The sequence below is a fragment of the Rhinolophus ferrumequinum genome, chromosome 9, assembly GCF_004115265.2.
Source record: "Rhinolophus ferrumequinum isolate MPI-CBG mRhiFer1 chromosome 9, mRhiFer1_v1.p, whole genome shotgun sequence".
NCBI lineage: Eukaryota > Metazoa > Chordata > Mammalia > Chiroptera > Rhinolophidae > Rhinolophus > Rhinolophus ferrumequinum.
Genome location: NC_046292.1, coordinates 32,744,931 through 32,771,180, shown reverse-complemented (window position 1 = coordinate 32,771,180; position 26,250 = coordinate 32,744,931). Strand labels below are relative to the sequence as shown.

The following is a 26,250-nucleotide window of genomic DNA, read 5'->3' as shown; positions in this document are numbered from 1 at the left end:
TAGCTAAAATGTGTTAAGCCTACAGAATAAATTGTATGTCATTGGGGAATCTCAATTATTATAAGCCTATGTATTTTTGGAAACATTTGAAAGGATTTGAGCCCATGCAAGTGTAATGAAGTATAACTGTCTTCTAAATGTATGTAAAAATGTTTTCCTGTGCCCTTTTGAACTGTGAATTATTCTCTTTGTTTTTTCTCAGTTACTTATAGTGTTAAAGGATGCTATATTAAAAACTAATACTTATATTGAATCACCTTTTTTGCTCTTTTAATGATCACTTAGAATTTTTCCTTTTCCCTTCATTTTGGAGCCTTTGTTATTTGCTTTTATAATTGTGACTTCAATCCAAATGCAGCTTTTCAGTGTTCTGCAAAGTTTGTAAGATTTGCCATCCATCTATTGTGTGTATTTCCTCCTTTGTTTCCCCCTAATGGTATAGCATCATTTCTATTAGATGTATTTGTCATTCATGTGAATGGAAATTTAGTACATCATTGGTTCCTTTCCTGTAAAAAGTAAGGTTAATAATTCTAATAATTCTAGATTTCTGTTATTATAAGAATTATATATTCAAACTGCCTTAGAATCATACCGTATATCATGTAGTATCTTGCCTTGCAGACATACAAAGGGAATTTGTTGGGCGGAGAGGTGAATGGGGAGGAGGGGAGAACCTGAAGAAGGATCTAATGTTTGAAAAATATGGGCCTAGTAGAAGAATATTGGCCAAGTTGAGCTGAATTGTCCAAAAATGATTTTAAGAAAAGTTGACTATTATAATTATGTAGTGATGTGGGTCTTATAGGGTTGTATAGAAAATTCTAATCCAAACTTTGTATATTACATGGAAATAAACTTTTGAGTTTAAAATATTCATCCTTGAATGAAATTTTGCATACTGAGATTCTATTCAGTATATTGAAAATATGCATATGGTGTTCTTTATTATCCATTTTGTAGCCATAATGTAGAATACTGTTAGTTATTCCTAACAGTTTATAAAAAAGGAAGCACACTTGAATATGCTGAAATATTGCCTATGAAGTGAGTGGTTTTTAATGGAAATAGTGTGAACACCAACCTTGTTTTCTGTAGTAAATTAAATTTTTGAAATGTTTAAGCTGAGTAAATTAGTAGTGAAGAGGTTGCAGCATGTCCTGTATCTGTCTTTTTCTTAGCTCCTAACCCAGATTAAGCTTACTATTTTCTGCTTGGACTGGTATGGTAGCGCATTAACTGCTCTCCCTATTTCTACTCTGTCCAATCTGCATTGTTACTAAAGTATCATCTGATGATTTACCTTCCAAGGGTAAATCTTCCAATGACTTTAAAAACCTTCCAATGGCTTCCCTTTGCCTACTAAAAAAAACCCCTCAGCTTGTTTACCCTGTCATATTAAATAAGTCCCTCTATTTTTGCTTCCAACCTAATTTTCCAGTCTGTTCTGCTGGAGTCCATCACAAGTTCTGTGGAAGGTATTTTGTACTTGCTGTTCCTTGAATGTATGCTTTTTCCTCTTGCTGGGGTGCCTTTCAAACCCAGTAGTTACTTGTTGAAATCTTATATATGTCAAGGGCCCAGGTTAGAGGCCTTCTTTACCAGAATATATGTTCTCTGATTCCTTCTGTTAGAAGACATCCTTTCTTCCTTTTCCCTCCCTCTTCTAACACTTCACAGATAGAACTTCCGTTCTGTCTAGAGTAGCTTCTGCATTTATTTATGTGTATTTCCCCCTATGGAATTGTCTTTCCACCAGATTATGAGCTTTTTAGCTTGCTCAGGGTCTTGCAAGTAGTAGACGATTTCATAAATATGTGTTGAATTAATAAATACCTAAGGAGCACCGTTTCTTTCTAGCCTTTAAGTGGTTTTCTACTTAAGGCCCTTGGTCACCTCATAACTTGGCTATGGCAGTAGCTTAGGGCTAAATAACTTTTGAATTAGACAGTTGTTGACTTAGCGTCCTTAACTGTAATATTAATATTACAGTTTTTAAAATATGGTCTTCATCTTAATTTTAGACTGAACCATAAATGCAAAATTGTTACTGCTTCCAGCTGCCTCCAAAGCTATTTTTCTTTTTCTCTGTTAATCCTTATGTGTGTATGTTTTTCCCTGTTAAAAAGCTATTTTTCAAAGGTGTTTCCTTCCAGCCTTTTCAAAAACTACCGTTGCCATGTATCCTGCAGATTTCTAATAACTTCATGGATTGCTATACCTGCTATAATTTACTGACAATGTAAGGGTAGGATCCAAATGGAAGACTGATGTCTTAATTTTTATGTATTTGCCAGGAGCAATAGAAATATGGAACTGTTCAGATGAAACAAAACTTTTTATTTTGGAAATGTTAAGATTGTAGTGCAGAGAATTGCTGATAAGCATCTTGGTTAGTCCTGTTACGATTTGGGAATCGGGATTGTTCTAGAACAGAACAGTTGCTGGGTAGGCCTCTCAAAGAGTCCTGCCTTTGGTATAGGAGCTATTGGAGGATTACCAATACACGCCTGATCACAAATTCATGCCCAAAGCTTATAGATAGTGATCTATTAGCTCGCACTTTATTTTTGACATTGTTTTTATTGTGGGAAGATATAATGACTTCTTTTTAAAATTTGTGGATGCAATTCTTTTTAAAAAGTCTATAGACTTTTTTTTGTTCTTATCAAGACAAATTTCTGAAATTACCTTTAGGACAACAATATCTCTTCAGTAGTAATTAGAAAATGTTTTAATTGTTTGGCAAAACATAAATATTGGGGAGGTCTAGAAAGTGGTTTTCAATTTTTTTTGGTCTCAGTACCCCTTTTATACTCTTAAAAATGATTGAGGATCCTAAAGACCTTCTGTTTAAGTGAATTATATCTACTGATATTTACTGGATTAGAATAAAACTGATGAATTTAAAAAACATTTAATTTTCACTTAAAAATAATAAAGCATTACATGTGTATATAAGTTTTTTAATGAAAAAAAGGTATTTTCCGCCCTCCCCCAAAAAACAAAACAAAACAAAACAAAAATGAGAAGAGGGGCATTGTTTTATGTTTTTGCAAATAACTTTAATACCTGGCTTTTTAATCTTTAATGTCTGTCTTAATAGAAGACATCGAAATTTCCATGTCTTCTCCTGCATTCAGTCTATTAAAATATCACAGGTCATAGCCTCTGGAAAACTCTATTGTACAGTTGTGAGAGAAAGAGAAATAATGTTGTAGTAATACTATGAAAATACGTTTGATCTCTTGGACCCTCTGGAAGGGTCTTGGGGACTAGTGAGGGTCTCTGGGCTACACTTTGAGATCTAGTAGTCTAGAAATTACCTGACTACACAGTTTGATGGCCGACCTAATAAAGTATCTTCTGACTTTTTTGAAGTCATATGAAAAGATTGTTTCAGGAAACTTACTTGCTTACTCTGGCGTACTTGGTATTTTCATCCTGGTAAAATTTCAGTTAAGTAACATTCTGGTGGAGAACTGGCATACTGGCCCTGTGGTTGGGAAAATATCTGCTGAGAAACACACTGAAGAAATAGGTTACCTGCCACTGTGTGGTCCTTTCTATTAGCAGTTTGGGCATTCTATGTCTATGTTTGAATTATTCTTTATAACTGAACATTTGATGGGTTCATCTTATATCAGTGCTTCTCTGTGTGTAGTAAGAGATTGCTTTCATAAGCTAGGTGTCAGTTTTAAATGATATTATAGTATGGGGCAATGTTAATATAATCAAATGATATAAAAGTCATGCGAATTTTTTTCATGTCTTATTGAAAAAGATTAGGCATTGCTTTCATTTAATATATTATATAGTTATCAGCTGTTTCATTAGAAGTATGGTGATTCTCCCTTGTATAGTACATTTTAAATTTATTCTCATCATTGTTTTCATATTGAATCCTTTATGTTTTTCGTAGAATGTAGAAAAGATTAGACATGTTTTGGTCACCATACTTAACAAGGTAGGTAGAAAAATAGTTACAAATATGTCTATGTGACATGGTATAATTTTTATTGATATTAAATGGGGATACAGACTGAGTAGAATAGAAAGAACACAGGCTTTGGAAACATGACAGGGATTTCAAACCTGGCTTTGCTTCTTACCCTGCCAAAAGTTATATGGCTAGTATTTAACCTCTCTGAATATCTATTTTTTTCTTTTGTAAAATTGAATACTTACCTTTCAGAGTTGCTTTGGGGATTAGATTTACTATAACTAGCACAGTGTTTGGCATATGGTATGTACCCAAATCATTGTACCTTGTATCTTAAAGCATATTGATAACATACAATTATTCCAAGTTTACCTTTTTGGATATTCTTGCAGGCAAAACCTTTTGAGCTATCTTACCCCATTCTTTTCTTCATCCCTAACATTTAAACTGGGGCCATTTTGCTTTTGGAAGAGTTCTCTAGGGTGTTTTCTAGTTATAACATCTCATGAATCTATGGAAACGTCACTCTAAGTCATCCTTTTATTTTAGTTTTATTGTCCTTGTCCAGTTCCTAAGCATCTCATATTTGAAATGATTTGTAATGAAGGTAATAGTTGCTAACATTTGCTGAATAATTGTTATAGACCAAGCACTTTGCTAAATGCTTTTATACGAGGTGTGATCAAACAATACGGTGAATGGTTAAATAAAAAATATTAAAGTAAAAGGCACGTATGCCATGAATCCCCCTCAAAATACTACCCTCCCCCCACACTTCAAACACATTTATCCCATCGTTCCTGCCACTATCTGAAGCAGTTCTGGAAATCCTCTTTTGTGAGTGACTTTAGTTGCTCTGTCGTGGCTGCCTAGATGTCCTGAATCATTTTGACTTTGGGGAAGAGCCAGAAGTCACATGGTGAGACACCCGTTGAGTAAAGTGGATGGGGACACAATGTAATGTTTTTATTTGACAGAAATTGCTGTATACCAGAAGTGATATGTGACATGGAGAGTTGTCATGATGGAGGATGATTTACGGCACACTTTAAAACACACCTTCTCTCAACCATAGCTCATACGTGACTGACTGCACCGGACAAGTTGAAACGTGTCATACACTGTCACTAAGGTTCGACGCGCTGCTTCCTGTATTGATTCCTGCTTTTCCGTTGGTTGGCAGGTGGCAGTAGCATTCACTGTATTTGTTGATCATTACAGAAAGACATTGCTTCTGGTACAGCAATTTCTGTACACTCAGTATGGTATAATTCATGTTGAACTTTTAATATGCATTTGTAGAATTAACCACAAACTTACTTTCTGAGATTAGCTCTGGGATATGTTTCATAAGTACAAAGAGTGCCCAAAAAATGTATACACATTTTAAGAAAGGAAAAAAACTGTATTAATTGTAATAATATATACCAATAACAAAAGATGAATACAAGTCACATTTGACTTCTGCAATTACAAGAGGTGCTCAAAGTGGTTCCCATCAGTGTCCAGACACTTCTGATTACAGCGAACTATTGCTTGAGCATAGATAACATCTTTTAAAACAAGTATACATTTTTTTGGCATCCCGGGTATTTAGTTAGTAAGCTTTCAGCTGCAAGCAGCAGAACCTAATTCAAAATGGCTTAAGAGGGGCGGCCAGGTAGCTCAGTTGGTCAGAGCACGATGCTCGTAACACCAGGGTTGCTGGTTCGATCCCCTCATGGGCCACTGTGAGCTCTGCCCTCCACAACTAGATTGAAACAACTTCTTGGAGCTGATGGGTCTTGGAAAAACACACTTAAAATAAATACAAGTTTTTTTTTTTTTTTTTAAAACTTAAATGGATTAAGAAATAAGAAATTTTATCTTATCATATAATAGGCTTCAGACTTGGTTGCTTACAGCAGTTCAACAGTCAGTAAAAACCAATATTCTTTCAATTGCTCAGTTCTGCTCTCCTTGGGCTAGCAGGCTGCTTCATCCTCAGGCTAGTAGCAAAATGGTTATAGAGATTCCAGGCATCATCCATAAACACAATTTCTAAAAGAAGAAAGATGTTTTCTTCTGTGCTTCTATTTTTGGAGAGAGGAAACTTTCTCCAAAAACCTCCAGCAGACTTCTTTCACATCTTTTTGGCCAGAATTGGGTCATATTTTCTTTCTCAAATGAATCTTGAGTGATTACCCTTGAACTAACCGTGTCCATGCCTGATTCTGGAGTGGTGTTGACTTCCTTGAGGCATTGTATTGGGGAGGGATTCTGTTAGGAAGGAAGAAGGAGGTGATGAGTGCTCGGTAGGCGATAAACAGTGGCCACTCTGGAAAGTAATTTGGAGAACGATAGCTCTTTTCAAAATTGTTGTCTTTGTGTTTCTAAATAAAAAGAATTGGCAAGTTAATTTTTTCTTTTTCAAAACTAAAATCTAGTGGGGAACCCATTTTCATTTTCTGAATTGGAATTTACAGGGTCACATATTAGTATAGAGAGTTAAATATAAGACAAGCCTTTTCCTGTCTTTCTTGTCAGTTGCTTACTAGAAGAGGATGCTGACTTCTCTGGTTGACAGTTTCCATATTTGAGGCGCGGAGGTGTTAGAATAGAGTATATCAGTATGTTAAGGCAGTGAGTGTGAGAAGGCATTTTGCAAAACTATAAATTCCAAATTCCAAAGTTTAGTAAATTAAGTGGTAAGCTGGGGAACCTGTAGAATGATTTCTGATTTGAATGACGTCTTAAAAATTAGGACACTAAAGTAACCCATAGATCATGTTTGTCAATTAAAATGTACCATGTAACTAAGTATGGGCTTTTCCTGTAGTATGTTGGAAATCTAGAGGCAATATGGTGGGGGTAGTTAAGAGAAGGGGCTCTGGAATCAGACTGCCTGGGTTCAGATTGTGCCTCTGCCACTTCCAAACATGTGTCCTTGGGCGATTGACTTAACTTTTCTGTTTTGGTTTTCTCACCTGAAAAATGGGGATAATTTTTCAATAGGATTGTTGTGGGGATTTTGTAAATTAATAACTGTAAAGCACTTAACGTGGTGACTGGAACATATTAAGCATTCATAAATTTTTTGTTGTTCATGTATTCATGTTTTTCAATAAATATTTGATTGCCAGACACTGTTCTAGGTATAGCAGTGAGCAGAACAGCAAAACTCCTGTATTCATGGAGCATACATTTTTAAGGGAGGGAAGAATGCAGATAGTAAACTAATTCCTAAGTACATAGTGATGGTGAAAAATGACATGAAGAAAAAGCAGATAACAAAATAGAGAGTGCTGGCTTGGTGGGGGAACTGCTATTTTAAATAGGAGGGCAGGGAAGCCCTGACCTAAAGAAGTGAGGGAACAAGCCATGTAGATACATGGGAGGTGAGCGGGCAGGGGCCTGGGCTGGGTCGAGGGAATACCAGATGACTTACTCTGAGGCAGGAAAATTTCTGTCATGTATTCAAAGATCATCCAGAAGGTCCGTATATGGCTGGAGTGGAATGAGGGGAAAGTATAAGAAATGAAGACAAGTAATGGTGTGGGTGGTGGGGAATACCATGTAAGAACTTTGGCTTTTAAAACTTGACTGAGATGAGAAGCCATGCAAGTGTACTGAACAGTGATGTATTATGATTCCTGGTTTAAAAGGATCGTTCAGGCTGGTGGTGGAGAGTAGGACAAAGCGGACATGGACAAAATGGTTAGGAGGCTATTGCAGTAAACAAGCTGAGGGTGCAGCTTGGACAGGGGTGGAAGCTGCGAAGGTGGGGAAAAGTGGTTGGATTCTGAATATTATTACCACCACCAGTTATATAGCATGTCATTTCAAAACTGACTTAGTCACTTTATTTTCTAATTTCTTAGCTTTAGATTTCTCTATATGCTTCAGTAATTAAAAGGTTTAACTTTTAAAATAATGCCCAAACTATTTTACACATTTTTGATGTATTTTTCTCTTTTTTGAAATGTTATGATTTCTGATCTCTGGCATCTGGGTGCAAAGCAGAATAATAGGTGGATTTAGTTACTTGACGAAGGCTTATTCATTCGTTACTTCTACAAACATTACTATATACATCTAGACTGTACTATAATTAACTTTCAAAAGTAACTTTGTAAAGGAAATTATTGTAAAATTCTTAGTTTCTATGGTGGGCTATGAAAGGGGAGAAGAAATTAAAGAGAAGGAAGCTATGACGTACATGTTTCATTTTACTTCATGTGCTAGATTTGTTGGTGTTGTAGAATAATTATATTTATGTGTTTCTGCTTATTAGTGTAGTGCTTAAGTTCTTGAGTATAGACATTGCTATGAAATAGGGAAGTGTTGCTCACTGTGTAAGACAGGGGTGTCCAAACTTTTTTCAACTGTTTTCACCCAGGGCCATATGCGGTAAAATACACAGTCAGGCCACTCACTCGAGGTGAAGTACGTATTGCTTCACCTGGTTTATTTAAGTAAACAAAATATATTTTTGGAATTTGCTGCAGGCCAATTAACAATGGATTGCGGGCCGCAGTTGGCCCGCGGGCCGCGGTTTGGACACCCCGGGTGTAAGAGCTCTACTGTCAGGTTGCGGGATTTCCAGTTCTAACCCTGTCAACTTCTAGCCTCTGATCTTGGACAGTTTCCTCATCTGTAGGGCAGAGAGAAGAATATCAACCCCATTGCAGGGTTATTGTGAGAATTATATGAGTTAGTATATGTAAGAGACTTAGAGCAGGTATCTGTTGTTATTTTCATTATCAAGTTGTGACACTTGTGACATATCTCCTGTCTTCTATGCAGAGGAAACACCAGCCTATAAATTAAATTGAAAAGCAATTTAAATCTTTATTCCAGCCTCTCAAAAATGTTAAAGGGTATTATTATATTCATATCATACTGCAATACCATATAAATTCGGATTTTTCCATTTTTGATCAGTATCTTTGCATGGTTAAATCTAAACTCCCAAACCCTCTCATAGCAACTTGTACAGTCTCATTCTTCTTGTTTCTTTCCTTCTCTCCTCAAACTTACTAGGAGTACCTGTTTCCCTTTAAACTCTCTCCTTTGCCTATTTCATTACTCTGATCTGTATAATAAGGGCCAGGAGCCAAGGGAGTAAAAAAAAGAAGCTATGACTACTCATACAGTAACATTTTTGATTTTGTCACATTTATACTCTGCCATAGAGGGTATAACATGTTTTGGCTTTTAGAAAGAAGCCTGCTTAGTTTTAAAGGACAGTCAGGTGGTTTAGATCTGTTATCTGTTGAAGGACATTAGTTTGGGACTTGGGGTTTAGTCTTTCTCCTGGAAGTCATGTACCCTAAGAGCTGCTGTCACATCTGTCTGACTGGGACTGACATCTCCTTTGATTCCTAGGGATCAATCATGGGTATTTAGAGAAGAGTTTCCAGATAAAATCCATAGAATATGTCTCTTGCAATATTTGGGACATATTAAAAAATTATTCGTTGTTTATCTGATATTTAAATCTGAGTGTTCTGAATTTTTATCTGCTAAATATGCCAACCCTAATTTAGAGAGAGGCTAGACAGTACTAGATAGTATTTCCTAGTATTCCCTATGGTTTTTAGGGATGGATGTGTAACTTGATGTAGTAGAAATCAGGATACTTTCAGTTTCAATAACAAAAAGTCCAACTCAGATTGGTTTAAACAAAGAATTTATAAGTTCATGTAATTCAAAAGTCCAAAGGGCATGGTTTGATTAAGACTGTCAGGCTTTGGTTCTGTGGTTCTGCGTCTCTCTTGGCTCTCCCTATATCCGTTTTTTCCCTCAGGCTGGCTTCCCTGAGCAGTGCAAGATGATTGCTTTTGGCTCCTAGGACTATGTGTTTTCTCATTTCTGGGGGAGAAAAAGGATGCTTTTCACAAGTATAACACAAAGATCCTGAGCTTGACAATAGACTATTCTTGTGTTCCAAAGGATCACTATCTTAAAATCTGGACTCCTTGAACTATTAATTGTAGCTTTCTCTGTCTAGACCATTGGCTCTTAAACTTGAGTGTTCATCAGAACCACTTGGAGGATGTGCTAAAGCACAGATTGGTAGGGCCTACCCCCAGAGTTTCTCAGTCAGCAGATTTGGGGTTGGGTTCTAAGAACTTGTATTTGCGACAAGTTTCCAGATGTTACTGATTTGGCTGGTCTGCAAACCACACTGTGAGAACCATTGCTGTGTCAAATCAGGACCTATTTCTGGAGCTGGGGAAGGGTCAGTCCTGCATAAACTCCTTACCAGCATGGGGAAGGAACAAGATAATTACAGTGACCACTAAAAAGAGGACTGCTCTTTTTTGTTTGTTTGTTTGTTTTTTGCCTATCCAGCTTCCCTTCTCTCTTATTTAGGTAACAGCTTCTTGATTTTTCTTTTGGAACCACCACTTCTCCATTTGCAATGTGGTTTGGGTAGAATTGATCTAACTCATCCCCTTTAAGGGTGAGCACAAGACCCAGGGCTGGCCAATAAGGTCACTGCATTTGCTTGTTAACAGTGATTAACCAAGGAGTTATGGGACAGTGATCTTTGTAATGTAATCAATGTACATTACTATACATTACTATTTACTGTCCTGCCTAGCGATATTAAGATGGCGTGATCCCTTAAAGAGCTCTGACTGTAATTAAGGAATACTCCCATGAAAACAAATGCATACAGTACTTCTCTTTTTAACTCCTGCCCTTACTCCTAGCTATCATCTAATACAGGTTTCCATTACATACTGTGTTACCTACAGCCTTTATAATTCTTACCACACTTATCAGTTGTTTAGTGTCTTTAGTCCTCATTGGATTACATATTCCACCAGGATAAGGACTGAGTCCATAATTAACTGCTGGATTTCCAATATCTAGCACTGTCTTTGGCAGAGGTGCTCAATAAATATTGGTTGAATGAATATTTTTAATAATATAAAAATGTATAAACAGAAGAGAGAATGATTGGCTTACTGGTGGGGTAGAGGAGAGGTAAAAGACTGGGTGAATGCACAAAGTTGTTAAAGCACCTTGGTGTATTTTGGAAACTAAATCAGTTTTGTTGAAACATAACGTGTGTGGTGGAAAGTGGTGGTAGATCAGTCTGGAGAGGTAGGTGAGGGCCAAATCATGAAAGACCCTGAATGCTACACTTAGAGGTTGGATTTTAACCTGTGGGCAGTTAGGAAGCCACTGACTAATTGGTTTCAAGTAGGTAAAAGATTTGTTGGCTGCAAAGTGAAAAGTAGATTGAGGAGAGCAAGACTAAAGAAGGGGAACTGGTTAGGAAACTATTTCAGTAGAGATGAAAGATATTATGAAAGCCTAAGGTTAAAAAAAATATGGATGTGGGGACCCTGTGGACACAATTTAGGGGGACTAAATTTATATTCACTATAAATTTAATTTTGTTTTAACAACAGACATCGTATGACAATCTTTACTGATCCATAGTTGTACATCCATACCCATTTAATATTCGTAACCACAGACTGCATTTTTGTTTCATCTTCTAATCATTAAAAAAAAAAAAAAAGGGTGCCCCCCCCCCCCCAAGCCTAAGGTAAGATAGTAGCGGTGAGAATGAACAGGAGCATTTTTAAAAAGTAGAATTGATGGGACTTAGAGACTATACTGAGAAAATAAGAGAATCTAGAGTGTGTTTTAGTGTTCTGACCTGGAAGATGGTCGTGCTATAAGCCAGGAGGCACAATTTAAGGAGGAAGGACAGATTTGGATTGTATGGTCTCTTAAATCAAAATGAGGCAGATGTGAAATGGCCCAGGAGGGAGGGGTTCTTTTTCTCTTAGGCTTTACTGGAGGAGGAAAGGGGAGTGGCTTCTACTGAGTCCAGGTTTGGAATCTAGAGCAGATGGTAGTAAATCAGGTACTACAGAGTTCCTAAAGGTGTGGGAGAGAGTGCAGTGGGACCTTGACTGCTCCCAAGGTATTACTTGCTAAGGTCATATTACATTTCCCGGGATGTTTATTAGTTATTAAGATCATCCTTTTTGTAAATAAGTGGGCATAAATGATAAGAAAATTAATTCTTAAGATTCATGAGTTCGATTTTGAATGGTGGAAATGTGAATTGCTATAGCCATTTTGGAAAGTTTTGCAATATCTAGTAAAATTCCTCTTCTGGAAATCTATTCTGTAGAAATGAGTATCAACGTATAAAAGCATATGTATGCAATATTGTTGTTGTTTTGTTTTTTGTTTTTTTGAAGGTGAACAGGACTTTACTGGGGAACAGTGTGTACTTCCAGGACTTTTTTCCAAGTCAAGTTGTTGTACTTTCAGTCTTAGTTGTGGAGGGCGCAGCTCAGCTCCAGGTCCAGTTGCCGCTGCCCACCATCCCCTGCGGGAGTCGAACGGGCAACCTTGTGGTTGAGAGGACGCACTCCAACCAACTGAGCCATCCCGGATGCAGCTCAGCTCAAGGTGCCGTGTTCAATCTTAGTTGCAGGGGGTGCTGCCCACCATCCCTTGCGGGACTCGAGGAATTGAACTGGCAACCTTGTGGTTGAGAGCCCACTGGCCCATGTAGGAATCGAACTGGCAGCCTTCGGAGTTAGGAGCACGGAGCTCTAACCATCTGAGCCACTGGGCCAGCCCTGCAATATTGTCTTTAATGGCAAAAATTGGAAACAGGCTGAATGTCCATCGATCGTGGCTATGGATATATAACTTGTAGTGCACTTACACATATTATGGAATATTATACAACTCAAAGAAAATGAGTTAAATTGATACGTCTTTACCTAGAGGAACATCTGTGATAGCTTGTGTATTAAAACAAGCAAGTTATTAATAACATCCCATTTTTATAAAATAAAAACCTATATTTTCTATCTTTGTTTAGGATTATATAAACATGAAGAAAGGTATTTTATTTTAGGTACACTTCTAATGGCTGGATATACAGCAGTGAGCAAAACAAAGTCTGTGCTTTATGCAGGAGGAGATACGACAATAAATAAAGTAAGAAGTTAATATACAGTATGTTAGGTGAAGAGAAGTGTTATAGAGAAAAAAATCTGGTTAAGGGGGAATGGAGGGCGAAGGAATTACTGTTTTATTTTGGGTAGTCAGAGAAGGCCTCATTGCTATGGTGACTTAACCTTATTGTGAAATGAAATACATACTAATAAGCGTATAAAATATAAATGTGCAGTTCACTGACGTCATAGAAAGTGAACAACCATGTAGCTACCACCTAGATAAAGTTGAAGATAGCCAACTTCCCAGGAGCCAAGAGCATGCGCCTTCCAATTATATCCCTCTTAGTCCACAGTGGTAACCATTGACTTGACTTTTTATGGTAATTTCTTATTTTTCTTTATAGTTGTATTCTTAAATGATATATTTTAGTTTTGCCTGTTTTTGAATTTTATGTATATGGAATTAAACCATATATATTCTCTTGTGTTTTTTTGTTCAGCATTATGTTGAGTCATTTTTACTGTTTTCATGTAGCTGTAGTTTCTTCTTTTTTTGTTGTTACTATATGGTATTTCATTGTATATCACAGTTTATTTCTATTGTTGATAGATATTTGAGTAGTTTTTTTGGCTATTAATGATAATGCTGCTGTGAACATTTTTTCACATAGGCCCTGTTTTTACATCAGTACATTTTTGTAAGGGACATTTAGGATTCAGAATCCTGGTTTATAGAATATGTGTATCTCAGCCCTTCTAGAGAATGCCAATCTATTTCCCTCCTTAACAGTATATGAGAGTTACTCTACATCTGCAATAAGTGTGTAATGGTATCACCGTGGTTTAAATTTATTTGCGTTTTCCTTATTCCTAATGAGATTGATCCGCTTTTCATATGTTGGCCATTTGGTTATTCTCTTTTATGAAATGCTTTTTCATATCTTTTGCCTATTTTTCTATTGGATTGTTTTTTTTTTCTTATTGATTTGTAGTATATCAGCCCTTGTCTATTACATGTATTGCAAATATATTCTGTTAAGGTGACATTTTGAGCAGAGACCTGAAGGAAGTAAAGGAGTGAGCCGGGGGGATAGCTGAATGAAGGTATTACAAGTTGAGTGAACAGCAATTACAAAGACCTCAAGGTGGGAGTATTTTTGAAATGTTGCAGGAGCAGCAAAGGATGCTTACCTGAGTTTGGGAAGGAGTGAGGTAAGAGGATCTCAAAAAAAAAAAAAAAATGAAGCAAAATGAAAAAAAAAACCTCATGGAGTGTTACTAGTAAAAATGTAGATTGTAAAATCCATTCCTTGATATTGCTACAACTATGTAAAAATAAAATATGGGGAAGGAAAAGAATTGGACTATGATCAAATGAAAACGTTGATTTGATGATGGGATTGTAGGCACTTTTTGCCCTAGATTTGTTATTAAATAGCAAAAACAATGTTAAAAGTATATTTAGAAAGAAAAGATTTATGAGTAGATAACTTAAAGTTAAGTTTGAAAAAAAACTAATCTTCTCAAACACAAAATTGGAGGGGGCTTTTATTCTCAGGCATTGATAAATAGAAACTCTGCCTTAGTTTCCTATTCCTACCATAACCAATTATCATAAATTAGTAGCTTAAAACAACACACATTTATTATCTTGCAGTTCTGGACGTCAAAAGTCCTAACGTCAAGGTGTTGACAGTCTATATTCCTTTTGGAGGCTCTAGAGAAGAAGCTGTTTTCTTGCCTTTCCCTCCTTCTAGAAACTGCCTGAATTCCTTGGCTCCTGACCCCTTACTCCATTTCAAAGCCAGTAGCATTGCATTCTCTCTTTCTTTCTCTGTCTCTCTCTCTCTCTGTCTCTGTCTCTCTCTCCTCTGCTTCTGTTGTCATTATCTTCTTTTCCGACCCCGAAGTTCCTTCCCTCTTATAGGGACCTTTGATTTCTTTGACCAACTTGGATAAATCTAAATAATATTCCCATCTCAATATTCTTAACTTAATCACATCTGCAAAGTCCCTTTTTCCACGTAATATAACATTCACAGTTTCCAGGGATTGGGATGTGGACATCTTTGGAGGGCCATTACTCTTATCACAGACTCTAAATTTGAGAATAAAATTTTTACTGACTTTTTTAGGGTTTGAGAATGAGGAATTGGAAGTACAGGTCAAAGAGAGAGGGCCTTTACTAGCAGAGAATGAGCTTGGTGAAAGTTTTAAATTTTGAATATTCTACAACATCTGCCTTAGGGGGCTACCTTAGAGTTAGCCTTACGCATGATGTGAGAGGTGCCTGAGAGACCACTGGAAACTTGTAAGTCATGTCTTCATATAGTTGCTGCCTTGAGAGGGAAGGTGATTGTATTAGGTTGGTGCAAAAGGAATTGTGGTTTTTGCAATTATTTTTAACCTTTTAAACCGCAATTACTTTTGCACCAACCTAATACTTTGTTAGAAGACTGATTTGAATTTGGCCTGAATACTGTGTGACATTGAACAGTCCTCACCTATAAAATGGGAATAGTAATACTTAATTCACAAAGATTTTTATAAGAATTATAAAATATAGTATATATACAGAAGGTGCCAAAAAATGTATACACATCTTAAGATAGGAAAAAACTATTAAAATTGTAATATTCAATATATACTGATAACAAAAGATGAATACAAGTCACGTTTGACTTCTGCAATTACAAGAGGTGCTCAAAGTGGTTACCATTCGTGTAATTTTAATACAGCTTTTTCCTTTCTTAAAATGTGTATACATTTTTTTGGCACCCTCTGTGTGTGTGTGTGGCATGTGTGTGCGCTACACATACACACACACATAATGAAATAATACTTAGTTAGTATCTGGCATATAGCAGGTACTCTTCTTTTTTAAGATTTTTATTAAAATATAGCTAACTTACAATATCATATTAATTTCAGGTATACATCATAGATATTCAGCAGATGGTACTCACTTTTCTTGAAGGTCAATGTTTTTGTGATACAGTGATAGGGAAATGTTGGAGAGGTTAACTTAATGTGAGGGGCTTGTGCTAGAGAGTTTGCTAGAGGCAGCTGCACATCTCACTTGATAGAAGCTACCAGACTTGTGTGTGTTTGGCTCTAAGATCAGGATGGGTAAAATTTGGGGAAAAGAGATGCAATGCGTTAGTATTTGTGGCCCGTATGGTTGATCATAATTCTTTTTCTATCACTCATTTTACCTTTTTCTATGAGAAATTTCAAAAATGTGTTTCTGTCTCCAGGCTGACTTTTGTTTTCCTTTTTCTGCCTTCTGTAAAATTCCACTGCTCTTCTTTCAGCATAATTATTCTTGGATCTTCACTTCCTCTCTATGCTGATCATTTCATGCATTAATTCAACACATATTTATCCACAGTATCTTCTATCTGTGAAGCATTCAGCACTGGAGCTACAAAGATAAGAAAATATGTGTCCTTAAGGAGCTCACAGTTTTAGTACAAAGGCAGGTCAACAGTTAAACTATAATGAATAAAGTTTATTTTAGAAGACTAAATAAAGAGCTCTGTGGAATCAAAGAGGAGGTAATGCTCAGTTAACGCCTAAAAACGTGAGGGAGGATGTCATGGAAAAAAATATGCATGACTTGAGTCTTAAAAAAAAGTAGCTGGATAACAGAGTGTGGTGAGGTGTGGGAGAGAGGGAGGAAAGGGCGTTCTGTGAGGTACAGGGAACCTGCACAAAGGCATGAAAAAGCATTGTGTGTTAGGATGAGCTATGGGTGTTTTGGTGTGGCTAGGGTGAAAGATGCCTGTGGGAAAGTAATAGGAAAATGAGCTTAGAAGAGTAAGCAGGGACCAGACCCTGAAGAGCCTTATGTGCCATACTGAAGGGTTTGGACTTTATTTTATAGGTATTGGGGAACTCTTGTAACTTAATATGTAAACCAACATGATTAAATTCAAGACTCAAAAGAAAAAGAAAAAGCAGAGAAAGTAGGAAAAAGAGCAAGGAGATTGGTCTCTGGGAAGCTCAGGGAGAGAGAGATTTTCAAGAAGGAAAAAAATGGCCCACAGTGTAAAACCTAAAGTGATTATGTGAAATAAAGATGGAAAAGTTTCTGCAGGACTTTGTTATTGAGAAGACATTAACAAGACATATAGTCTTGAGATCTGAGGAGATCTGAGAAACAGAATATTTTTCTTTTCTTTTTTCTTTTTTTTTTTTTAAGGAGGGTGCAGCTCACAGTGGCCCATGTGGGATTGAACCGGCAACCTTGGTGCTACCAGCACCATGCTCTAACCAACTGAGCTAACCGGTCATCCCCAGAATTTTTTTTTAAAGATAAAAATTGAACGTGTATGTTTTGGTAGAGATGATAAAGTAGAGATAAAGTTGAATATATGGATGTGTGTGATTTGATGAAACAAAAGTTGATGAGTTTGGAGGTGAGGAGGGATTATCACCCAGGGAAGGAGGAGAGATGGTTACCTTTGTCTAACACTTAGAAGGAAGAAGATGGGTTTGAAGAAGAATGTAGGTTGGAAAATTGGGTAGGGTCAAATTTTTTTTTGCTGGGAGAGAACAATTGTGAAAGAAGAGGTATATAGAGTGTTGGGCCTGAGATTGGGAGTAGCCATTGGTCACTGTGTGGGATGGAAAAGGTGACTGTTCAGAGGCATATAGATGAATTACCAATAGGATACTTAATCTCAGTTAAGATGAGAGACTTAATAAATTTGTGGTGGCACAAATTCCCAGCTTGTGATTTCTTCTGCAGAACTCAGCAGTTGTGATATGGGAACAGAGGAAGCAGGTGGTTGGATTGATTCTCCGTGGTTGAAAGATTTATGGGCTGGTGTGGCAAAGAACAACAAGGAGCTGGGTGGAGATATTGACGAGAGTAGTTGATACCCAACATGGAGGGAATAGTTAAGTAAATTATGACACATTCGTATCAAAAAACTATTTTGCAGCTATTAAAATTTATGTTTATAAAGTGCTTATTTTATAATGTTAAGGTAATAAAAGTGCTATATGTTGTACAAAGGTTTAGTAATGATCAACGATAATATTCTAGGCATAATGATGAAAAAATACTCTCAAAACCAAAGAGTATTGGTCCCCCCTATTTGCACATAGATAATAATTTGACAGGGATTATTATCTTCACTTTACAGGTGAAGAAAATGAAACTAGCAAAGGTGACTTGTTCAGCCATAAATTTTGTAAATGACAGAGAGATAACTATTATATGTAATACTTATTGAATAGTTACTGTGTCGGGCATTGTTTTATATATGCAGTCTTTCTTAATATTTTCCTCACATATTGCTTTAATTTTCATTTTTCATTTAGGAAAACAGACTCAGAGGAGAATAATAATATGAGCAACAGATAACTAAGTTTCAGAGAGTGACACCAACAAGTGCTTTAGTTGTTGAGGAGAAGGGGGTGTTATGAGAAGAAAGACTGCTGGAGATGATGATATTTGAACTTAGACTATGAAGGATAGGTAGGACAGCCTTTTTTGTTGTTCTCTTTAATTTACTTTTTCCACATTAAAAAAAAAAGGTTCTCTATAATAGTCTGGTATATCATGTTTCTAGAGCCTTTTGCTGAGATAAGAAAAAAATATTATTCTTGCTTATTTTTAATGAAAAGACCAAGGCTATCGTAGATGTCATAAAGGTACCCAGTATCATTTCCCGATCTCTAGTGCATCACACTTGACACTGCTTTAAAAGGAATGGAAGAAATAATGGCTTCCAGTGAACTTTGCAAGTTGAATCACGCACTCCTTGGTAGGCCTTCTAGAATAGGTTTCAAATATAAGTACAAAGCTGTCTGTCTGTCTGTCCATCTATCCATCCATCTGTCCGTCCTTTTCTGTCTTACACAGTCATTTATATTTGAGTATTATTTTTTACTATGGTTAATGGAAGAAAACAGTTCCTTAGGAACAATGATTGATTAAAAGGCTACTGAAACCAAGGATTTAGCTCTTTCATGCTGAGTTGAAATGGGCAAAAATAAGAACTTTTTTTAGGATTGTGTAGTAGTTCTGTTTCAGTTACCCATGGTCAACTATGGTCCAAAATATTAAATGGAGAATTCCAGAAATAAACAATTCGTAAGTTTTAAATTTTGCACTGTTCTGAGTAGCATGATTAAATCTTGCGTTGTCTCACTTTGTCCTGCCCAGGACAGGAATCATCCCTTTGTCTAGCTTATCCATGCTGTGCATGCTACCCACCCATTAGTCATTTAGTAGCCATCTCGGTTTTCATATCAACTGTCATGGTATCATAATGCTTGTGTTCAAGTAACCCTTATAGTATCCTAACACTATGTCACAATGCCTACGTCATTCACCTCATTTCATCTCTTCAGATAGGCATTGTGTCATATCATCACAAGAAGAGTTGAGGAAATTCCCTTCAACTCCTAGTGTGTTGAGTGTTTTTATCATGAAAGGGTGTTTCATGATTTTATCAGATTTTTTTCCTGCATCTATTGTGATGATCAAAACTTTATTAATGTGGTGTATTACATTGATTTTTGTTTGTTGAACCAACCTTGCATTCCTGGAATAAATCTCACTTGGTCATGGTGTAAACTCCTTTTTATATGTTGCTGGAGTCGATTTGCTAGTGTTGAGGATTTTGATGTCTGAGGATTTTAGTTCTTAAGGTATGTTGGTCTGTAGTTTTCTTCTCTTGTCTTGTCTTTTTCTGATATTGGTATTAGGGTTACAATGAGTTGAAAAGTGTTCCCTCCTCTGTTTTTCTACTCTCCCCACCTGCACATCTAATTTTAGTTTTCTTCAGTTTTGTTATTCACTTAAAAAAATATTAATGCTATTTTTTTGGTTCTGGTTAGTCTTTTTATGAACACCCAGAAATACATGGTGATCTTCATAATTGCAGTTAGCTTACCAGATGGAAACATGACTCATATCCAGTAAAGTTTTAATGAAATTTCTGGTATTCTAGTGAAATCTGCCTAGGATACTCTCTCTTGGATGGCCAAATACAAGGGCACATAAAAATTAGAGATAATAGGGACTATTTAGATGTAATCAGATGTTTTGTAGGTAAGCAGACAAGAGAGTTTAAGAGGATTATGCAAAGTTATATTGGTAGGTTATATGCGAGTCAGTTTTTGTTTTAGATCAGAAGCTTTTCGTTCACCGATGATTAGTAATCTGTAAAAATGATAGGTTTAAAAAATTATATCTTTGTGTTTGTGAACTAAAACTTATTTGCCTTTATCATCCTATTCTCTAGCTGGAGAAGTCCTTGAAAATATAATGAATTCATTGCTATTAGGAGGAAATTATTAGCATTTTTGGACTCTTCAAAGCAGTTAACTTTAACTGAAGAAACTGCTGTTCGCCTAAATTATATCATGTGAAGGGACAAAAAAAGACAGTATCAAAATAAATTGAAATCTGAAGGAACTCTATAAGCTTGGGGAAGGACACAGAGGGAAAATCACATTACTATTTTAACCTAAGCGTTTTAGCTTTTAATTAGTTAATTAAATGTTATGTCTCCTAATTGTTGAAATCATTGTTTATTTTGGTTGAGACAGTCTTTTAGAAAAACATTTTTTTTCTTTTATTAAAATTGGGGTGACAATGGTCAACAAAACTACATAGGTTTCAAGTGTACAACTGAAACTGGTGTACATCATCTATATATTGTATTATGTGTTCACCACCCAGAGTCAGTTCTCCTTCCATCACCATATTATTAGAAAAACATTTTCAAAGAAAAAATTAGCAATATAAAGAAAATATCATATATGTTTCCAGAGATAACATCATACTTCAATTTTGCTGAGCCAAGAAGCTCAATTAAAACTACCTGTTGGAAACTGCAGTTTTCTGTCTCATCATCAGTAACGTACGACCCAAATTCTGTGTTGTGATTGGCTGTTGGACTGCTTTCATTCAGAGATTAGTTTTGCTAGCAACAACTGATTTGGGATTGGGATTTAGCTCACAAAGCAGGTTGGTTGTTAGGACATAGGAAAGGGTTAGTGTTATTGATGAGCAAGCTACAGATAAATCATTTCAGTGGGGAAAATAGTATTTGTCCATGCATGAGCAAAATTGTTCTGTAATTCAATGCTGCATGCCAAATAGTTGGTGAAGTGGAATGTGGCAGCTCACTGATGCTGGGGGGAAAATTTTGTTTAAATCATTATCTTTTACAAAGAAGTTGGTAAAAGCTGTCAGTTGAAGTTTTGTGTTTGTTTCTCTCCTCCTGTTTCCAAAATTTTATTTTTAGGGTTTCAAAACGCTAAGGATTTAATTTAAATAAATGTTTTTCTTTCCCCAGAAGAGAATCGTTTTTTTCCTCTAGATAGCCTGATCACCCAGTCATTTTTTTTCCTAAGCACTTTTCTATATCTAAGATTATATTAAAACATCCAGGGTAGTTCTAATTCTTTTTAATTTTTATTCCTCTAAAATAAAATAGATTTGTGAGTTTAGGAAATATATTTTAATAAGATTGTTTTATTATTTTTGTATTTTAAAACCTTGTATAATTTCTGGTTATTCACAAATATATTTGTTATTCACAAATATTTTTTCTTGGTCCCTGTTCCTTAGCAGTGGTTAGTAAAAGCTGGTTTAATGTTTCCAGAAATTCAGAATACCTTTCCACTAATGTGGTCAGAGTACCATGGTTAAAATTTTCTATTCAGGTAGTCAAAATTTATCATCTGAGGAAGTCTTTCAGGTTTGTCATGTGTCTTTGAAAAATCATTTGCCTTTGATAATATTTAACAGGATAATCTCTTTATATACTTTGTATTTAAACACAATACTCACTTTGGGAGATATTTATTTACTTTCCCACATCACCAATCATGGATGTGAATAGCTAAATTTTGTATCTCCTCAGGAAAACATAGCACTATTGAGTGACTTACATTCTATGGAGAACTTCAATCTTTGGTCACAGCATTAAGAGCCCCTGGTTTTGGTCCAACAAGCTCTTTTTGAAATTATCTATATGTCAAAGATATTTGTAGAAGATAAGATTTACTATTTGGAGGGTAAGTATTAAGAATTTTTTAAAAATGTAAGAAGTTGAGAAAGGGAGATGTTAAGAGAGCATTGCAAATTCCTTTATTTCTTTTCAGTTGATTATTAGAACCAGTAGTAACTAAATTTAGCTTAATGAGCTAGCTGCGAAAAGGAAACAGGACTTAGTAGTAGTTTCTTTATTTCTAACTTTTCTTTATGAAATTAAAGACAATTTCTGATCTACTAGTTTACCATCTCTGCTTATACTAAGCTACCAGTAACTAAGCCAAAAGTGTGAGGAGCTTTTTTTCCTAATAAAAAGATGACTGCTTTTATATTTGTCATTTTGGTTCTGCATGTGTTACTTAGGTCTGGTTTAGTGATAACTGAAATACCTGTGAACGGCTAATAAATATTTTTGGTAGCTACTATGTCACCTATGCTGAGTGTAGGGGAGGAAAAAAACTTCTTTATCCTCATAGGTTCAGTTACTGGGGACTTTAAATTAAACTGAAAAATGCCAGATTAAGAGGGCAAAAGGTTTATTACTCATATACACAGTAGCTTCACGGAAAAGAAGTGAAAATGCAAAGAAGCAGTTAGGTGGGGTAAGGAGGCAATCAAAGATAGATCCCTGATGATACCCAACTGGTCTGGGAAAAGGATCCTATGACAGATTTAGAAAGAATGACCAGAGAAGTAGAAAAAGTATAGAAGAGCGTAGGGTCTCAGATACTGAGTAAAGAGGGTGTTTCAAAAAGGAGGGAATTATTAGCAGTATCAAATGCTGCAGATAAGGAGTGAAAAGTGTCTACTGAATTTAGCAGCAGGGTCACTGACCCTGGTAAGAATGGCTTCAGTGGAGTTGGGAGGTTGGGAGGTAGGATTACAATAGATTTAGGAGGGGACTATAAGTGGAGAGAGGCAGAGGACAGCTTTTTGAAAAGCTTGGGTATAAAGGAGAAAAAAGAATGGAAGTTATAGGGTATGGGTTCTTAAACTGGTATTTGTGGACCCTACCTTTCTACAGTAGTATGTGCATACTGTGTGTGTATGTAGTTGGGAGAGAAGCCTTAAGCTTTCATCAGCTTTTCAAAAGTTTATAACCCCTAAGAACCACTTCTATCAGGGGACCTGTAGTTGAGTGATTTGGGCCCATTTATAAGCTTGTAGGAAAGGAGCCAGTAAAGCAGGAGAGGCTAGAGAGGAGGACTAGGATTCAGGAGGACTGTAATCCCTCTGGTGGTAAAAGGAGTGCAGAGCCAGAGCATTTGGTAGAGGGACTAATTTAGATAAGAAAGGAGAAATGAGTGTAGATGCACAGAAATTTATAGATGAATGATAGGAAACTGAAGTAGCTCTCTGCTCACAATCTTTATTATCTCTGTTATATAGGAGGTGAAATGGGGTCTATCAAAAATGAGTGAAGAGAGATGTTTGAGGAAGGTGGAGAAGGTTTGAAATAGCCACAGTGAGGAGTGGGAGAGGGAGATTTTTGGATTGTCTTGAGGTATTTGTGATAGGAGATTATTACTAGTGAAACCAAATTGAAGACAATGTAGCTTTTTTCCCCTCTAGGAGTCTACAGAGGGAGCAGAAAAAGCATGAAAATGGATTGAGCTATGGTTGGGGATCTTGCCAGGCAGTTGCAGTTGGGAGGATAAGAGGGGCAAAAGAAATGAGGGGAATTAGTTGAGGCAGAGAGGGAGGGTAGATCGGCATGTATAGAAAGTAATGAGTGAGGAATTGGAGCTCTCACAGAGGTGAAAGAACAGGGTGGAGGGGGAGGATTGGAGTAAGTGGGGAAAACTGTCGAGATAGAAGTTAGAGCACATTTGTGGCACGAGGAACAGGGTTCTCTTCCTAGGATGGTTTTTTTTTTTTTTTTGAATCAAGATTACCAGACCAGTTGTGTTTAAAAAACCCCCCCACAGATGTTCTAGTTTTGTTCTGGATTAACCGAATCAGAATCTGTAGGGAGCTGGGCCCAGGAATCTTTATTTTAAAAGTTCCACATGCGATTTAAAAAAATTTAAAACAAAATTACATACACCTGTCTTTGGTGTACAGGTCTGTGAGTTGTGACAAATGCATAGTGACGCCCTTAATAGGATAGAGCAGATAGGAGGAACAGGCTTGGTGAAGAAGATATGTTTGTTTTTGAACGCCATCTAATTTCTTGTTATATTAAAGCTGCTGCCATGGAGTTGAGATTATTACACTGAATTAACATTTTTTCCATCATTTTCTTAAGTGAAGATCAGGGATGGACATACTTTTTCGTAGTCAGATAGTAAATACTTTAGGCTTTGTAGGCCATATGTGGTCTCTGTTGCCTTTTTTTTGGTGTGTGTGTGTGTGTGTGTGTGTGTGTGTGTGTGTCTCTGTGTGTGTATTTTCCAACCATTTAAAGATATAAAAACCATTCTTTGCACTGTACAAAAACAGGCAATGGGTCATAGTTTGCTGACCGCTGGTAGGTAATCAATACAACAATAAATCAAGCTCTGATTTGTGGTGGTTGCTGATTTCTGAAGTGTAAATAATCCCATTTCTGAAATGTAAATGGCTGACTTCAAGCTACCAGCCGAGACATACTGAATGCAGAGCTTGAAAGAGATGCACAGTAGCACAAAGTATTTCTACTGTGTAAACACAGTAGATGTAAATAACTTAAAAGGCGAAGATAGTAAAATGAAATATAGTAAACCTTAATGAGGTGATAAATCTTGTTTATTACCTTTATTTTTAATATAATTTATTTAATTGTGCATTTATATGATTTAATTTTTAATAGTGACTGTGTATAAGTGGCTTGCAAAATTCCTGAAAATGTAACAATCAACTCTTGTTAGCTTATATAAGTTGGTTTTAACACTGTCATTGAATGTAAGGCTTAGAGAGGTGAGATAATTTACCAAATCTAGTTTAAATGGCAGCACCTGAGTAAACTCTTAAGTTTCTTTTAATTTCATTTTCTTTTTTCATCAAAGCAATACAAGTTCATAGCTTAAAGTCAAAAGGTACTTCAAGGTTTATAGTAGAAAATCCCAGCAGTTCCCTGCTCTACCCTCTTCGACCCCCAATTTCTAATCTAGATAGAGGCAACACTTAACTCTTTTAGCTTTTCTTCCTGGTTTTTACCTTCCTGTTTTTCATAGTATTCTGGTACTACCATTTAATTTTTTTCACTTTTTGATATTATTTATTCCTTCTGAGGAAGATGGGGATTTAGTTCTTTTAGGCCATATACACTCTGTCCCTTTACCCATTTTTCCAATATATTTATATAATTATAATTGTTTCTTAAATTATCTTTTAGTATTTATACTATTATGACTATTTAAATAGTATTCACAGATAAGCCATTAGTATATGACTACATTTCCTTTCTTACATAATTTTTTTTGAATTATTGTCTTAGTTTTTAAAAATTTGCCTGAATTAAAAAAAAATGTACTTGTGACAGTATTATCCCCATACTCTTGACAGAACTATAAAACTCAGTATGGTTAAACATCAGATAATCTGTCGTTTCCATTTTTTTTTCCTTTCAACATACCCCCTAAATCACCCTTTATTCTCTTTCTAGAATCCCACTTATTGATTTTGACTGTCATCCTGGAACTTCCTGTCACCATTTTTCTGGGGATTGCCTTTGCTTTTCTCCTGTGTTGGCCTCCATTTTCCTGAATTCTACACCATCTTCTTTGTTAGGTTTATTCTTCATTTTGGTAGAGCACATCCTTCAGGAGCTTCCTAAGAAAGTGTGTCAAGAGATAGGTTGTTTGAGACTTTGTATGAATGAAAATGTCAATTCTGCCCTCATATGTACATAATTGATAATTTGGCAGGATATATAATTCTAGGTTGAAAAATCATTTTCCCTCAGAATTTGAAGGTTCTTCTCCAATGTCATTAGTTTCCAGTGTTGCTGTCGAGGAATCCAAGACATTCCAGGCTTAGTCCTTTACCCCCCTTTTGATAGATTTTAGGACCTTCTCTTTATCCCTGATGTGAAATTCCAGAGAGACCTGTCTTGATATGGGTGTTTTTCATTAATCGTGGGTACTCTGTGGGTACTTTCATACTCTGTGGGTACTTTCATTCTGGACATGTATGTCCATCATTTCTGAAAATTTTTTCTTATTTATTTTAAATGTTTTCTTCTGCTTTCTGTAACTTCTGTTAGTTCAATGTTGTGTCTTCTGGATTTATCCTCTAATTCTGTCTTTTCTCCTATTTTTCATTACTTTCTCATTTTGTTCCACTTCTTGAGAGATTTCCTCAGCTTTATCTACCAGCTTGTCAATTGAAGTTTTTTAAAAAAATTTTTCTATTATAATTTTAATACATAAGGG

The 26,250-nt window shown here is 36.1% G+C and overlaps 1 protein-coding gene and 1 non-coding gene across 2 annotated transcripts in view; one reads left to right on the top strand and one right to left on the bottom strand.

The window, feature by feature from the left end:
* The window catches only part of PIK3R3 (phosphoinositide-3-kinase regulatory subunit 3), a 70,682-nt gene that overhangs the window by 1,854 nt on the left and 42,578 nt on the right, over window positions 1-26,250 (top strand). The window lies entirely within an intron of this gene.
* LOC117027870 (small nucleolar RNA SNORA25) lies at window positions 21,749-21,873 on the bottom strand. Its single transcript, XR_004423998.1, has one exon. It is a non-coding gene; the product is annotated as a small nucleolar RNA SNORA25 (small nucleolar RNA).